Source organism: Scyliorhinus torazame, unplaced genomic scaffold (assembly GCF_047496885.1).
Source record: "Scyliorhinus torazame isolate Kashiwa2021f unplaced genomic scaffold, sScyTor2.1 scaffold_51, whole genome shotgun sequence".
Taxonomy (NCBI): domain Eukaryota; kingdom Metazoa; phylum Chordata; class Chondrichthyes; order Carcharhiniformes; family Scyliorhinidae; genus Scyliorhinus; species Scyliorhinus torazame.
In genome coordinates, this window is record NW_027307778.1 from 1,258,661 (window position 1) to 1,274,484 (window position 15,824).

Consider the following 15,824-nt stretch of genomic DNA (forward strand, 5'->3'; position numbering starts at 1 on the left):
TAAATTTGCAGATGACACTAAAGTCGGTGGAGTTGTGGACAGTGCGGAAGGATGTTACAAGTTACAGAGGGACATAGCTAGTGGATGAGTGGATGAGCAGAGAGATCTCGGTATCCATGTACATAGATCACTGAAATTTGCCACCCAGGTTGAGAGGGTTGTTAAGAAGGCGTACGGTGTGTTAGCGTTTATTGGTAGAGGGATTGAGTTTTGGAGCCATGAGGTCATGTTGCAGCTGTACAAAACTCTGGTGTGGCCGCATTTGGAGTATTGCGTGCAATTCTGGTCGCCGCATTATAGGAAGGATGTGGAAGCATTGGAAAGGGTGCAGAGGAGATTTACCAGAATGTTGCCTGGTCTGGAGGGAAGATAATATGAGGGAAGGCTGAGGGACTTGAGGCTGTTTTCGTTAGAGAGAAGAAGGTTAAGAGGTGACTTAATTGAGGCATACAAGATGATCAGAGGATTAGATAGGGTGGACAGTGAGAGCCTTTTTCCTCAGATGGTGAGGAGAGATAGATATAGGACAAATGTCAGAGGTAGGTTCTTTACTCAGAGAGTGCCCTGCCTGCAACAGTAGTGGACTCGCCAACACTAAGGGCATTCAAATGGTCATTGGATAGACATATGGACAATAAGGGAATAGTGTAGATGGGCTTTAGAGTGGTTTCACAGATCGGCACAACATCGAGGACCGAAGGGCTGTACTGCGCTGTAATGTTCTATGTTCTATGTTCCACATGGCGCCCATTTGTTGTATCAGAATCAGTGCAGGTGTAGCGCCAATTTTTCTCTCATGAAAGTCCACACATGCTCTGTGTGGCGCCAACACGTAGGGCTGGCTTCTCCAATTGATGATTGCGCATTCGGCGATCGGCCGGAGAATCAATTTTGACGCTGGAATCGGGGGCGGCGCTGATTTACCGATGCTTCGCCCCCTCAAAATCCCATGCCGTCGGGACAGCCTCAGGACGTCACCTGAGGCCCTCCCTCAATGCTCCGCCCCCAATGAGCCAAGTCCTCCCTGGCGTGGGACACGTGTCCTCACAACTTTTGGGGATCTTGCGTGGTAGCTGCGGACTGTGTCCAGCACCGCCATAGTCAGAAGGGAGCTGTTCCACTGGCAGTGAGGCTACGGTGGGGAGGGGGATACTGGTGGGGGGTGGTCCAGGGTGTGTAAGGGGGTTACAGGTGGGCGGGTTTTGGCAGGCCGGGTCCATGCAAGGCGGCCACAGGCCACCACCGTGTGCATGCGTGGCCACGGACCCGACCATTCTGCAGGGGCTTTACGCGGTGCAGCTGCTAGCCCCCCACCGGGCGGTGGATTGGTCCGGGGGTGCTGATGACTTTCTGGTCGTAAGACCAGCCGGATCCTGCAGACATAGCTGCAGAATCAGAGAATCCAGCCCTTAATCTCAGAAATGGAGAATCCAGCTCAGGGTTTTCTTCATCTATTTTGCCCACATTTTACTACTGATCAAGCGTATATAAAGTTAATGTTGATTCGACCAAATGTTTTTGTTCAGTGACTGTACTAAGTGGTGATGTCTGAAATATGTTTGTTCAATGAGTGTAATTAAAAGGAATGGTGATGTTGCCTAATTGTGCCTCTGGGACTTTGACACTTTATATAAATAATATCCTGAGAATGTTCAATAACACAACTGCCAGAACAGCAGATTGGAACAGAAAATGCATGCTCCACCCAAAGGCCTGGTTTATGCCATTTACTACACTGGCCTTGCTGTTATCGCTGTGCCAGGTAAAATATTCCAGCAGCTTCTTCCTCATTCTTATGTATGAGAGTTTAAGGGTACTTGCAACGAGTTGACAGTGTGTTTCTGGTGATGGAGGAATCAGACCCAAAACCTCTCCCGAAAATTAGAGCAAATGTGAAGTTCTTTGTGACTGAGACTGGGGTAAAACCGCCTCCAGAATGGAAAATATAAAAACTAAGGTCGATAGATTTTATTGGAAATGGGGTGAAAGGAATGAAGTGAATGGAGCCAAATGAATATCATAAGTTTTAATTGATGCTTAATTGAATGGTGCAGCAGGTTGAAGGCTCTGTTTGGATGATTCTTGCTACTAATTTCATCATCTGTGAAACAAACAGTGAACTATCGGGAAATTATGTATAAAATGTAGAAACCTCGCCCACTGTTCAAAAACAATTTTTAAATCTCCCAGGTGCAGGAGAATGTGCTCTTCCACCTTCTCAAAGTGGTTCAATGAATAGACATGTGGTTGCCGAATTGATGTTGAAACAGGGACAATATGAATTGAGAGATGTTGTGCTGAGGTAGAATGGGTTGTCATTAGTGTACATTGTGAAAATTAACATTATACCATTGGGAATGATGTTATGGAGAGTAAAATGTAGAACAAAGATAACAGGGAGGCAAGTACTTATGAAAGATGGAACCACATTTCTGAGAAAACATGTGAAAGGACTTTGGCGAGAAAATGGATCTTTACAATAGGTGGTAGTTTTCATGGATGATGGGGTCAAATGTTTCTATTTTTAGGAGATGGTGGCATGTTTAAAGGAGAGACTGACAACACCCAAGAGTAGAAGTTAGCCCATTAATAATATGGGCTGACAGAGAAAACAGGAGCGGAGATTGGTGGTCAGTTTATTGAGAAGATGATTGAAGGAACAGGAGGTGGGTTCCATGGAAAAGAATAATGTTCAGAGAGGCCATGAGATCAGTTAAGAGAGGGACACAAGAATTATGTGAGTTCGAGGCTTGGGAGCGGGTGGTTTGCCAAATGAAGAGAAGAGAAGACACAGCAATGACAGATGATCAGCTAGTTTCAGTATAGTGTTAAGGAGACCCTGAGTGAGCATTAAAACAATATTTGCAAAAGAGCATGAAGTGCAGGATCTGCTATAATTGCATGTCAAGTTAAACCAATGCTCCATTTGGGGGGGGGGGGGTTGAAGAAGGGTCAACAAGCAGCCTGGTGCATTGTATTTTTCAGGACCAGATGCTTATTGGCCCAGCTATTTGTGGCACCTGGCCCGTAACAATTAATGAATTACTTCTTCTGGGAGTGCAATATGTAACTGTTCTCTCTTTCATTCTCTCTCCTCTCCCTTCCATCTCTTGTAGTTAATTTAGTAGCGATTATAATACTCTCCCAAGGAAGATGTGGTCTCTCCAGATGTATCACTCGGTACCTGGTCTCCATGGCAGTGACTGATCTCCTGGTCATCATCACCGCAGTGCTCTTAAATCGGCTTCCTGCTATTTACTTTCCAGGTAGTTTGCTCTCCATTACTCCTGTCTGCAGTCTGAGCATTGCTTTAATTTATGCATCCAGAGACACTTCCATCTGGTTAACAGTCGCATTCACCTTTGATAGGTTTGTGGCCATTTGTTGCCAGACTCTGAAACTGAAATACTGCACTGAAAAAGTGGCAACTGTGGTCATTGGAACTGTCTGTTCACTGGGCTGTTTGATCAATATCCCTTGGTATTTTATGCATGAACCCATATACATAATTGACAACATCCCATGGTTTTGCAAACTGAGGGAAAACCGGTACACTTCACCAATATGGGCAGCATTTCATTGGATTGACCGCATTGTAACTCCTTCCGTTCCATTCTTTCTGGTTATATTTCTCAATGTTCTAACTGTTAGAAATATTCTAGCAGCCAACGGAGCCCGCAGGAGACTCCGGGTACACACCAATGGTGTGACACAGAGTGACACAGAGATGGATAACAGGAGAAAATCCATTATTTTACTCTTCACCATCTCGGGAAGTTTTATCCTGCTATGGATGATGTATGTTGCATACTTCTTTTTTGAACGATTTGTAAAAGATTATAAATTCAAAGACTTTAGCGACCCAAAATTTATTTTCCTTGAAAGTGCAAATATGCTTCAGCTGTTGAGCTGCTGCACAAACACATTTATTTATGCAGTGACTCAGACTAAATTCAGGGAACAATTAAAAAATCTACTGCAACATCCACTGCTTTGAAAAGCTGCCCTGTTGAAATCATTTAAAAAAATCATTCCAGTAATATTTTGCCTCTCTGAATAATTATAGTCTGCTTTATATTTGGAAAACAGATATTGTTCGCTTGAAGGTTATGCATGGGAGTGGAAACATTCGCCGAGTTGATACCTGCAGGAAAGATTACTATTTGGACCATCTGGGCCCCATCACCTCAGGTTGCCTGAGTGCCTCTGGGGACGGGGGGGGGGGGGGGGGGGGGGTGACCCGGAGCAAACCCCTTACCTCCTGGCACTGCCAGTCCTGAAGGTCCAAGCAGGGGTGGTGCCAGAAAACCAGTGTCTCAGACTCCCCCTCCTATCCCTGGCAGCGTACATTGCAGGGTACAATTGGTTACTTCTATTTCCTGGTGCTAAGCAGATTCTCCATGCCGTTTGGTCCGGATGATTTTAGTTTGTCCTGCTGGTCTGGCTCTATGTTTTTGCTATGACTTTTGTTTTGGAGCAGTAGAGCTAAGCTGAGTCTTTTTGAGACTCACACCAAGAAGAGGAGAATTCTCTCTCAAATCTGGACCTCTTTTCAGGTGCACAGAGCAGTTTGTGAGTACTCAAAGCCTGAAGACAGAGTTGGGAGAAGGGGAACTTTCCGGGTTCCTCTCCCATTAAAGGCCTCGCAAAAACTGCTGCACTGATATTCTACTTCATTGAGACAAGCTGTGGTCAGTTTTCTGAAGCTGACCATATCTCAGAAAATGAGCAGTCCTGAAGTGCATCTTTCCTGGGTAAGGCTCAGCCCAACATAGGTTAAAGTGTGTCCCCCAAAGGCCAGTCTTGGCTTGTTAATTTCTCAAAAAACCCAAAGAATAATTCTACTTCTTTCTCTTCAAATTTTGGGAGAGCCTGAAACATATCACCACGAAGTTCTGTTCTAGGACTAGGCTCCCCTCTATATTTTGGTAACTTTTCACTCATTCTCAGTGTCTTTAGCTGGAAGTCTTTTTTCTAATTCCAGCTTCCCTCATTGCCATCTCCATAGAACATTACAGCGGAGTAATGTTCGGTCCTCGATGTTGCGTCGACCTGTGAAACCACCCTAAAGCCCATCTACACTATCAGCCATATGTCTATCCAATGACCATTTGAATGCCCTTAGTGTTGGCGAGTCCAACACTAAGGGCAGGCAGGGCATTCCACGCCCTTACTACTCTCTGAGTAAAGAACCTACCTCTGACATCTATCTCCCCTCAATTTAAAGCTATGTCCCCTCGTGCTAGACATCACCATCAGAGGAAAAAGGCTCTCACTGTCCACCCTATCTAATCCTCTGATCATCTTGTATGCCTCAATTACGTCACCTTTTTCTCTCTAACGAAAACAGCCTCAAGTCCCTCAGTCTTTCCTCATAAGATCTTCCCTCCTTACCAGGCAACATTCTGGTAAATCTCCTCTGCACCCTTTCCAATGCTTCCACATCCTTCCTATAATGCACGCAATGCTTCAAATGCGGCCACACCAGAGTTTTGTACAGCTGCAACATGACCTCATGGCTCCGAAACTCAATCCCTCTACCAAAAAACGCTAACACACCGTACGCCTTCTTAACAACCCTCTCAACCTGGGTGGCAAATTTCAGGGATCTATGTACATGGAAACCCTCCCTCCTACACCAGCTGTTTAGCCACGTGTTTAGCTGCTCTATCTTCCTATTTCTAGCCTCACTGGCACGTGGCACAGGGAGTAATCCCGAGATTACAACCCTAGAGGGGTCTTTTCACTTTCTGCCTAGCTCCCTGAACTCCTGCTGCAGGACCTCATGCCCCTTCCTGCCTATCCCTTCAGGATGCCCTCTACCCGTTCGGAGACATCCTGGACCCTGGCACCAGGGAGGCAACATACCATCCTGGAGTCTCCTTCACGTCCACTGAAGCGCCTATCTGTGCCCCTGACTATAGAGTCCCCTATTACTATTACCCTTCTGAACATCAGAGCCAGCCGTGGTGCCACTGCTCTTGACTCTGCCTCCCGAATGATCCTCAGTTCATCCAGCTCCAGCTCCAGTTCCCTAATACTGTCTTTGAGGAGCTGGAGATGGGTGCACTTCCCACAGGTGAACACAGCAGGGCCACTGACGGTGTCTTTCACCTCGAACATCCTGCAGGAGGAACACTGCACTGCCCTCTCTGCCATCCCTTCCATTTATCCACTTGACAATTACAGAGAGAAAGGAAAACGCTTACCTGATTTTCACACTCCCCGCAGGTTAGAGGTTGTGGAAGGGTGGAGAGAGGAAGAAAGAAAGAAAAGCTTATCTCACCAACCCACCACTCAGTCTTTTTTTTTTTGGTTAGAGGAGGAGGATGGGTGGGAGACACTACCTGTGTAGTGTCTCGGGTTTAGCCACTGCCTGAAATATATTAGTTCTAGAAACTCACCCGACAGCAGCTTTCCACAATTCGCTCCCCGCAACAGCCAATCAGCGTCGCCGCTCTGCCGCCCTCTGCAGGACTTATTCCATACAAAAGGAAGAGACTATGTTCTGATAATCGACTATTTCTCCAACTTTCCAGAAGTGATGAGACTTCCAGATCACCTCCACGTCAGTGATAAAGGCATGTAGGGAAACTTTTGCGAGACACGGAATTCCGCAAACCGTTATGTCAGATAATGGTCCTTGCTTCGCGCGTTGGAGTGGACAGACTTCTCAAAAAGATATCATTTTAACCATGTAACCTCAAGTTCGCACTTTCCTCAGTCTCACTTAATAAGCAAGGCGAATGGATTCGTAATCCGATATTCACTAGGCTTTACTTTCATAGAGAGCCTCACCATTAAGCTCAGGGCTATCTCCGGCTCAAATGCTTTTTAATCGTGAAGTGAGAACAACGCTACCCATGATACAAAGTGCTAATCCAGATCAATCAATGTTGAACAAAATAAAGCAACACCGCAACAAGCAACGAGACTACTATGATCGACATGCGACAACACTGCAACCACTACAAACTGAAGATACAGTGAGACTTCGACATCCAGAAAGAGAATGGTCACAAACCACCAGTAATCACACAAGCAGCACCACATTCGTATGTTGTCAAAACATGGGTGTACTACTGCGACGTAATCGGAGAGACCGTTTAAAGATTCAAATTCCTCAACCTGTTTTCCCGACATTGAATTTGCATTAATCTTTGAACCAGCTGAACTTGCATACAAGTAAACCAGCTCACAGTGAGCAGAAAGACATCAAGAAATCAGCTACTCCACAGCAACTAAGAAGATCGAGTAGATGAAGAAGGAAACCAAATTGTTTAAACCTATTGGATTGGATTTGTTTAGTGTCACGTGTACCGAGGTACAGTGAAAAGTATTTTTCTGCGAGCAGCTCAACAGATCATTATGCACATGAGAAGAAAAGGGAATAAAAGAAAATACATAATAGGGCAACACAACATATACAATGTAACTACAAACGCACTGGCATCGGATGAAGCATACAGGGTGTAGTGTTAATGAAATCAGTCCATAAGAGGGTCATTTAGAGTCTGGTGACAGTATGAACATTTAACTGTGTGATTCACTAACTCTGTAAAATACATGACAAACTGCATCATTTCTTTTGTACAATTTTTTTTACTGCATATAGAAAATATGTGACACAAAAAAAGGGGGATGTAGTGATCTCTATATATGTTAATACATAAAATGTTAATGTGTAGTCAGTACAGTCAGATAATCACTAGAGGGAAGCACTAACAAGGAGGTATATAAACAACCACAATCTGTTTACCAACTCTCTTTGGATGTGTTTTAGCTGGAGGATAGACGTATAGAAAGCTCAGAGTACAAAGTATATATTTCATTGTTTATCTAAATCTACCTTGTTTAATTCAAAACCGAATATAAATATTGAAGAAAAGAACTCACAATAAATTGATTAGCTTCCCAGTAAATTATTTGTCATCACCTGGACGACTTTGAGTATTCATCATCTAAGTTAAGTTCAACTGGGCAGAAACAAATGAGTGACAAATATTATGCCTCAGTAATATAACAAGAGGTAGGGTCTTTACAAGTGATGGGTGCATGGGTGGAGTCAGAGTCATTCGGGACATTTAAGCGACTCTTGAACAGGCACCATGGACAGCAGTAAATTGAAGGGGTGTAGGTTAGGTTGATCTTAGATTAGGATAAATGGTCGGCACAACATCATGGGCTGAATGGCCTGTACTGTGCTGTACTGTTCTATGTTCACAGGTGGGGCTGGTGTCTGTAGTCTTCTAAATAGGAGTGCCATCCACAGGTCTGGCTAGGAGCCTACTTGCGCAGGCAGAGAGATTTGCCGCCATCGACGACATGGGTCCAGGCGGTGATCTTGGCAGAGAGAGAACAGAAGCATCTCCTCACAGAACTCAGGGCAAAATAGAGCTCTTCACCTGCTCAATTGATGGTCACACGTGAACATTCATCGAGTGGAGCCCCTTTTGGTTTAGATAGCTGCCTATCTTCTGTCGGTGCTCAAAGGCGACATGCATCCCGTTGATCACCCCCTGGACCCGGCCATATCGCCGATGGCAACAAACCCTGGTGGACTCGGTCCACATTGAAATGGATGCATTGTGCCGACTGGGCGTCTGGAGCCTCCATGACGGTGTGGATGTGCCTGTGCACCAAGCTCTGTGAGATCGCGGATATGTCCCCACTCAGTACCTGGAAAGAGCCTGTGGCTAGAGGTCTAGGGCAACCATTACCTTGGCGGTCACAGGGAGCAGGTATCTTCCACTCCCCCACGGTGCCTGGTGCGCCATGATTTGGCAGATAAGTCGCACTGTCCACCTGCTCAGCTGGAGTGTTCGACAGAATGTTCGGTTGACAAGTCCTCGAATGACAGGCACTGCTGGTACACACGAGGCCTCATGCGGCACATCCTTTTCATCGGCCTGTTGGGCGGATAGCTGTTCCTCTGGGGCAGGCTCCGATGCTGTGGCGTCCTCCTTCTCTTATAGCCACAGTGCATCCATGAGGGCTGCGGCGACTAGCAGGAAGGCGACCACTGCTGGTTGTATTCCAATATCCATTGTCTGCATAGAACATAGAACATACAGTGCAGGAGGCCATTTGGCCCATTGAGTCTGCACGACCCACTTAAGCCCTCACTTCCACCCTATCTGCGTAACCCAATAACCCCTCCTAACCTTTTTTGGTCACTAAGGGCAATTTATCATGGCCAATCCACCTAACCTGCACAGTCTTTGGACTGTGGGAGGAAACTGGAGCACCTAACCTGCACAGTCTTTGGACTGTGGGAGGAAACTGGAGCACCCAGAGGAAACCCATGCAGACACGGGGAGAACGTGCAGACTCCGCACAGACGGTGACCCGGCAGGGAATCGAACCTGGGACCCTGGCGCTGTAAAGCCACAGTGCTAATCACTTGTGCTACCATGCTTGCCAGTGGTATGCTCCGTGGCCCCCATCCTTAGCCCACCTATAGAGGCTACCATGGGCATTGCCATTGGGACAGCTGCGTGATGCCCCACCGGTAAGTGGTGGCTGGGTGTGGGAAGTGATAGTGGTGAGGGGTGACGGTGTGGAGGTGGGATGGGGGCACGCAATGCTTGTCTCACTCTGCGAAACCAGTGGTAGCAAGATGGCTGCCTTGCAGGTCACGGCAATGGCGGTCCATAGCTGGGTACCGCCCCAATCCCTCGGGGGTTCATCCTGCCTCATTGCCCATCCCGCCGACATCCTCCCGCACCCACAGCTCTGGCAGGGCTGACCCCAGCCAGACCGGCCAGCGTCAGTGACAGCAGCCTATGGTCACGCCTCTTCTCTCTCCCTCATCAGCCACAGTTTCACGACTTTTAAAACACAAGTGAACCTCACCATCGGTAATTCTCCCCAGCGAAGGCAGAGAATCGCAGAGGCTCCGGTGAATACCGGGTGGGGCCCGCTAATGATATGCCAGCACCGCTGTCGAGGCACTGGAGAATTGCGATTTGGGGTGAACCCGGCACCCGCCACGAATTTGGCGTCAAAACCGATTGTCTGCCCAAATTGCGTTTCTCGATTCCGGCATAGGCCGACGGAGAATCCCACTTGTGATGTTTTTGATCATGTTCAACAATTCTGAATGTTTTGTGAATTTTGTGAATTTTTTTTTCCTCACGCCCTGCTGTTTTTCTGAGGCTTCAACAATTTTTGGTTCATTTGTGAAAAGTTTTAATTTTGTGGTTAAGTAGCCCGTTGCGACATTATGGGCACAGTGCCGAGAAACATATGGCTATACAATGCAATTCACGTTGTATAAGGGGCCTGAACAGGGAACGTGCGGATGAGGCCGTTTTGTACAGTGGGGAGTTCCTCTCGTCAGAACTCCTCATTGTAGCGAGAGATCAAGATGTCATTTTTAAATGGCGTCTTGATTTCCAAGGCCCCCAAAGTGATCCCTGCCACCCCAGTCCAACCCCAACACACTTTGCAAGTGTCCCCGGCCGCCACTGCCCCAAGGCCCACTCCACGCACCCTGGCCAGATCAGGTATGGACAAAAATGCCAGCTTGGCACAACCAACCTGGTGCCATGGCAGTGCCCATGCAAGTTGGCAGTGCCACCTGGGCACGTTGGCAATGCCAGGCTGGCACCCAGATGGCACTGCCAGGGTGCCCAGGAGGCCCAGGCAGGTGGCATCAGCAGTGCCAGGGCACCACGCTGCCCAAATGGCATGCAACTGGGAGCCTCCAATCCCCTGGGAGATCTCCACGAGTGCCGTTCCATCCGGTCCTTGTTTGTGGGGAACAGTGCTGAATGGCGCTCACCTGAGATCTCTGAGGCAAAGGGGATGAATCCTAATGTCTCAGGTATCTGCACATTAGAGTGAGGCTTACTGCCAAAAAGTGATCCCGCCTACAATGGGTGGGATTTCCATCGCAACTTCTCTTGAGATCGCGGTGAATCTCGCAAAGCGTGGCGAGCCAGGTAGATTCTGGCAATGGAGTCTCTTGGTTTTCATCGGCAATAATGCGCCGCAGTGAGCTGCTTTTCCGGCGCAGCGTAGCCATTGCATCGCACCCCATATGAAGCTCAAAGAATTTTTGTGTTCACCCATAGAAATTCCTGACATTTGCATCTGAGGATCCAAATCTGGGTTAGATGATGAGTTCACAAAGCATTTGTGTTCTGAACTTGTGGAAATATGATGAAGGTCCGAAAGTTTTGTCAGCCACTTAGCATTTAATGAGCCTTTTTCACATCAACATACACCATGTGTCAGTACATGACACAGTCAAGAAACCCAATCCAGATCACCACATAATTGTGCAGTTCTTCCAGTCCATCCTCCTGATGTGGAGCTTCCATACAGTTTACATTCCAGCACCATCCATAGCAGCTGCAATCTCATACAGTCTCAAACATTTTACCTTTGTCCGAGAGAAGTCCAAATACACAAAAATCAAAGTAAGCTTTGGAGGATGACTCCCTCCTCTGTGCTGATTCCATGTCACTGCTCAGCAGAAGGGAGGGGCTTCAGGGACTGTCGTTGGGTTCCATCAGTACAGGTTGGTCATTCATCAGGTTCAGCGCTACACTCACAGTCATCCATCAGATAAGCTTCTGCCATCTCACTCGCTGTCATTGCCAAGAAATCCGACTCGCTTGCCAGTTGATGGGCTTCCAGCATCTTAACAAGAGAAGCAGAGATATGAGAAATACAACATGCACAATAACTGCCCCAACCCCATTGGTCAACTGCAGGAAGTAGGTAAGAGGCTGGTTCTTCTGACCTTAAGGAACACCTAGGTCCTAAGTTCAAAGTTCAGGACAAATGAATCAAAGATATAAAAGTAAAGTGCTGGGAACAGATATGGCAGCAATTGTGGAGCGAGTTCATAGCACAGTGGTTAGCACTGTTGCTTCACAGCATCAGGGTCCCAGGTTCGATTCCCGGCTTGGGTCACTGTCTGTGCGGAGTCTGCACGTTCTCCCTGTGCCTGTGCGGGTTTCCTCCGGGTGCTCCGGTTTCCTCCCACAAGTCCCGAAAGACATGCTGTTAGGTAATTTGGACATTCTGAATTCTTCCTCCGTGTAGCCGAACAGGCGCTGGAATGTGGCGACTAGGGGCTTTTCATTGCAGTGTAAGCCTACTTGTGACAATAAAGAACATTATTGTTAGTATACGGCTTATTTGGACACTTCAGAGTCAATGAGGGGAGTACAGGTGACTCTAGTGCCTCAGCAAAGGATAGTGAAAAAAGCTGTATTGGGGAACACTCAGGCTAATCACAATCTCATCATCAGTGACAGGGTAACCTGGAAATGTAAAGAAACTGATGAATTGGCAACACATTAACTCTACACAGCATATGGATCACACATTATACAGGTCACTGCATCTTTTAGATTGTGATGTGAGGAGTGCCAGGGGGCAAAGACATCACTCTATATTTCTACAGCTAATTTATGAAATCTTAAAACAAGTATACCGTTTTGGGTACTGTTGAGGGAGATGGCTCACCAAGGGAAAGCACCAGTAGCCAGGTCCATGGCACTGTGGCTGGCTCTGCTGCGCAGGAGGGATAGAAAAAGAGTGGCAGAGCTTTAGCGATAGGGGATTAGATTGTAAGAGTAGTAGACAGGCGTTTCTGCGGACGCAAACGAGACTCCAGGAACGTATGTTGCCTCCCGGGTGCAAGGGTTCTGAATGTCTCAGAGTGGCTGCAGGGTATTCTAAAGGGGGAGGGTGAACATCCAGCTGTCGTGGTGCCCTTAGGTACTAACGATACAGGTAAAAAACAGAATGAGGTCCTACATGCTGAATTGAGGGAGTTAGGAGCTAAACTAAAAGATAGAATCTCAAATTTCAGGATTGCTACCAGTGCCACGCCACGTGCTGGTCAGAGTAGGAATGACAGGATAGACAAAGAACAAGAACAAAGAAATGTACAGCACAGGAAGAGGGCCCTTCTGCCCTCCAAGCCCGTGCCAACCATGCTGCCCGACTAAACTACAATCTTCTACACTTCCTGGGTCCGTATGCCTCTATTCCCATCCTATTCATGTATTTGTCAAGATGCCCCTTAAATGTCACTATCGTCCCTGCTTCTACCACCTCCTCCGGTAGCGAGTTCCAGGCACCCACTACCCTCTGTGTAAAAAAACTTGCCTTGTACATCTACTCTAAACCTTGTCCCTCTCACCTCAAACCTATGCCCCCTAGTAATTCACCCCTCTACCCTGGGGGAAAAGCCTCTGACTGTCCACTCTGTCTATGCCCCTCATAATTTTGTAGACCTCTATCAGGTCGCCCCTCAACCTCCGTCGTTCCAGTGAGAACAAACCGAGTTTATTCAACCGCTCCTCATAGCTAATGCCCTCCATACCAGGCAACATTCTGGTAAATCTCTTCTCTCTCTAAAGCCTCCACATCCTTCTGGTAGTGTGGCGACCAGAATTGAACACTATACTCCCAGTGTGGCTTAACTAAGGTTCTATACAGCTGCAACATGACTTGCCAATTCTTATACACAAAGCATGCCGTATGCCTTCTTGACTACCTTCTCCACCTGTGTTGCCCCTTTCAGTGACCTGTGGACCTGTACTCCTAGATCTCTCTGACTTTCAATACTCTTGAGGGTTCTACCATTCACTGTATATTCCCTACCTGCATTAGACCTTCCAAAATGCATTACCTCACATTTGTCCAGATTAAACTCCATCTGCCATCTCTCCGTCAAGTTTCCAAACAATCTAAATCCTGCTGTATGCTCTGACAGTCCTCATCGCTACCACCAATTCCACCAACCTTTGTGTCGTCTGCAAACTTACTAATCAGACCAGTTACATTTTCCTCCAAATCATTATAGTATTACACTATAGTATTCTACCGTATTCCATGTACCTATCCAATAGCTGCTTGAAGGTCACTAATGTTTCCGACTCAACTACTTCCACAGGCAGTGCATTCCATGCCCCCACTACTCTCTGGGTAAAGAACCTACCTCTGACATCCCCTCTATATCTTCCACCATTCACCTTAAATTTATGTCCCCTTGTAATGGTTTGTTCTACCTGGGGAAAAAGTCTCTGACTGTCTACTCTATCTTTTCCCCTGATAATCTTATAAACCTCTATCAAGTCGCCCCTCATCCTTCTCCATTCTAATGAGAAAAGGCCTCGCACCCTCAACCTTTCCTCGTAAGACCTACTCTCCATTCCAGGCAACATCCTGGTAAATCTCCTTTGCACCTTTTCCAAAGCTTCCACATCCTTCCTAAAATGAGGCGACCAGAACTGTACACAGTACTCCAAATGTGGCCTTACCAAAGTTTTGTACAGCTGCATCATCACCTCACGGCTCTTAAATTCAATCCCTCTGTTAATGAACGCGAGCACACCATAGGCCTTCTTCACAGCTCTATCCACTTGAGTGGCAACTTTCAAAGATGTATGAACATAGACCCCAAGATCTCTCTGCTCCTCCACATTGCCAAGAACTCTACCGTTAACCCTGTATTCCGCATTCATATTTGTCCTTCCAAAATGGACAACCTCACACTTTTCAGGGTTAAACTCCATCTGCCACTTCTCAGCCCAGCTCTGCATCCTATCTATATCTCTTTGCAGCCGACAACAGCCCTCCTCACAACAGCCCTCCACCAATCTTCGTATCGTCTGCAAATTTACTGACCAAATTCAACTCCCTCATCCAAATCATTAATGAAAATCACAAACACCAGAGGATCCAGGCTGAATATATGCCATCCACCACCACTCTCTGACTTCTATCGGTTAGCCAGTTCGTTATCCAACTGGCCAAATGTCCCACTATCCCATGCCTCCTTACTTTCTGCATAAGCCTACCATGGGGAACCTCATCAAATGCCTTACTAAAATCCATGTACGCTATCCAAGTTGGGTGCACTTCCCGCAGGTATAGTCAGCGGGGACACCGGAGGTATCCCTCACCACCCACATCCTACAGGAGGAGCATGCACGTGACCTAGCCTCTATCCCCTCTTACCTTACAGAATATAGCTGCCCTGTGGACCAACTGGACCTCCGCCCTCCGACTCTGCTCCCAGTCAGTTGCACTCTCTGTAAACTCCAATCTCCAATCTCGCTCTTTGCGGAAATGTAGGAAACAAAATGGATACGGGCCTCCTTTGCCAATATATCCTAGGACACCTGACATTACACAGACCCTACGACCATTAAAAGATCTATTAATGATAATACATCCAGTTAGCCATTTGGCTATAGGTAATTAACCAACCATAAATGACAGAATGACACATGCCGTCCTTGACCGATAAGAGAATTTCATATATATATATATATATATATATAACGAGAAGGCATCTTAGCAGAAAATCACACCAACACATTTTCCTGCTGACCCCACTTCGGGGTGAGAGTCAGTTCTGTTCTTAAAAGCTTGTCTCGTCAGACAAAACCACGGGTGTTGTAAGTATGGTTTTGTATAACCTCTTAGAAATGTATTAAGGAATTGATAGGAGATACTTTAGGATTTTTCATGTTTCAGATATCTCATTCTATTGAGAGAAGTTAGCGCATTAACAGACAATTAAAGACTGTTATTTGATTTATATTTTAACTCTGCAATTCTGTATCTATCGGGAGTATTTTTTATAATAAAGATACTTTGATTAAAATTATACTGTGTAGACTCACTCACAAAGTCTGAAATCTTAGACACTCATTTAGGAAGTCTTAAATTACTAAGGACCAACGACGTTGGAGGTAAAGATTTAGTTATGAGTGACGAATCTGAACTTTTCCCATAAAACGTAACTGAGATCCTGTTTAACTGTCTGAGACCCGGAAAAGCATTCTCCC

The 15,824-nt window shown here is 46.5% G+C and overlaps 1 long non-coding RNA gene across 1 annotated transcript; it reads right to left on the reverse strand.

The window, feature by feature from the left end:
• Positions 1 to 11,181: 11,181 nt before the first annotated feature.
• On the reverse strand, positions 11,182 to 15,204 carry LOC140405556 (uncharacterized). The gene is made up of 2 exons (XR_011938652.1): positions 14,989 to 15,204; positions 11,182 to 11,649 (listed from the first exon to the last, which is right to left on the reverse strand). It is a non-coding gene; the product is annotated as an uncharacterized lncRNA (long non-coding RNA).
• Positions 15,205 to 15,824: the final 620 nt, after the last annotated feature.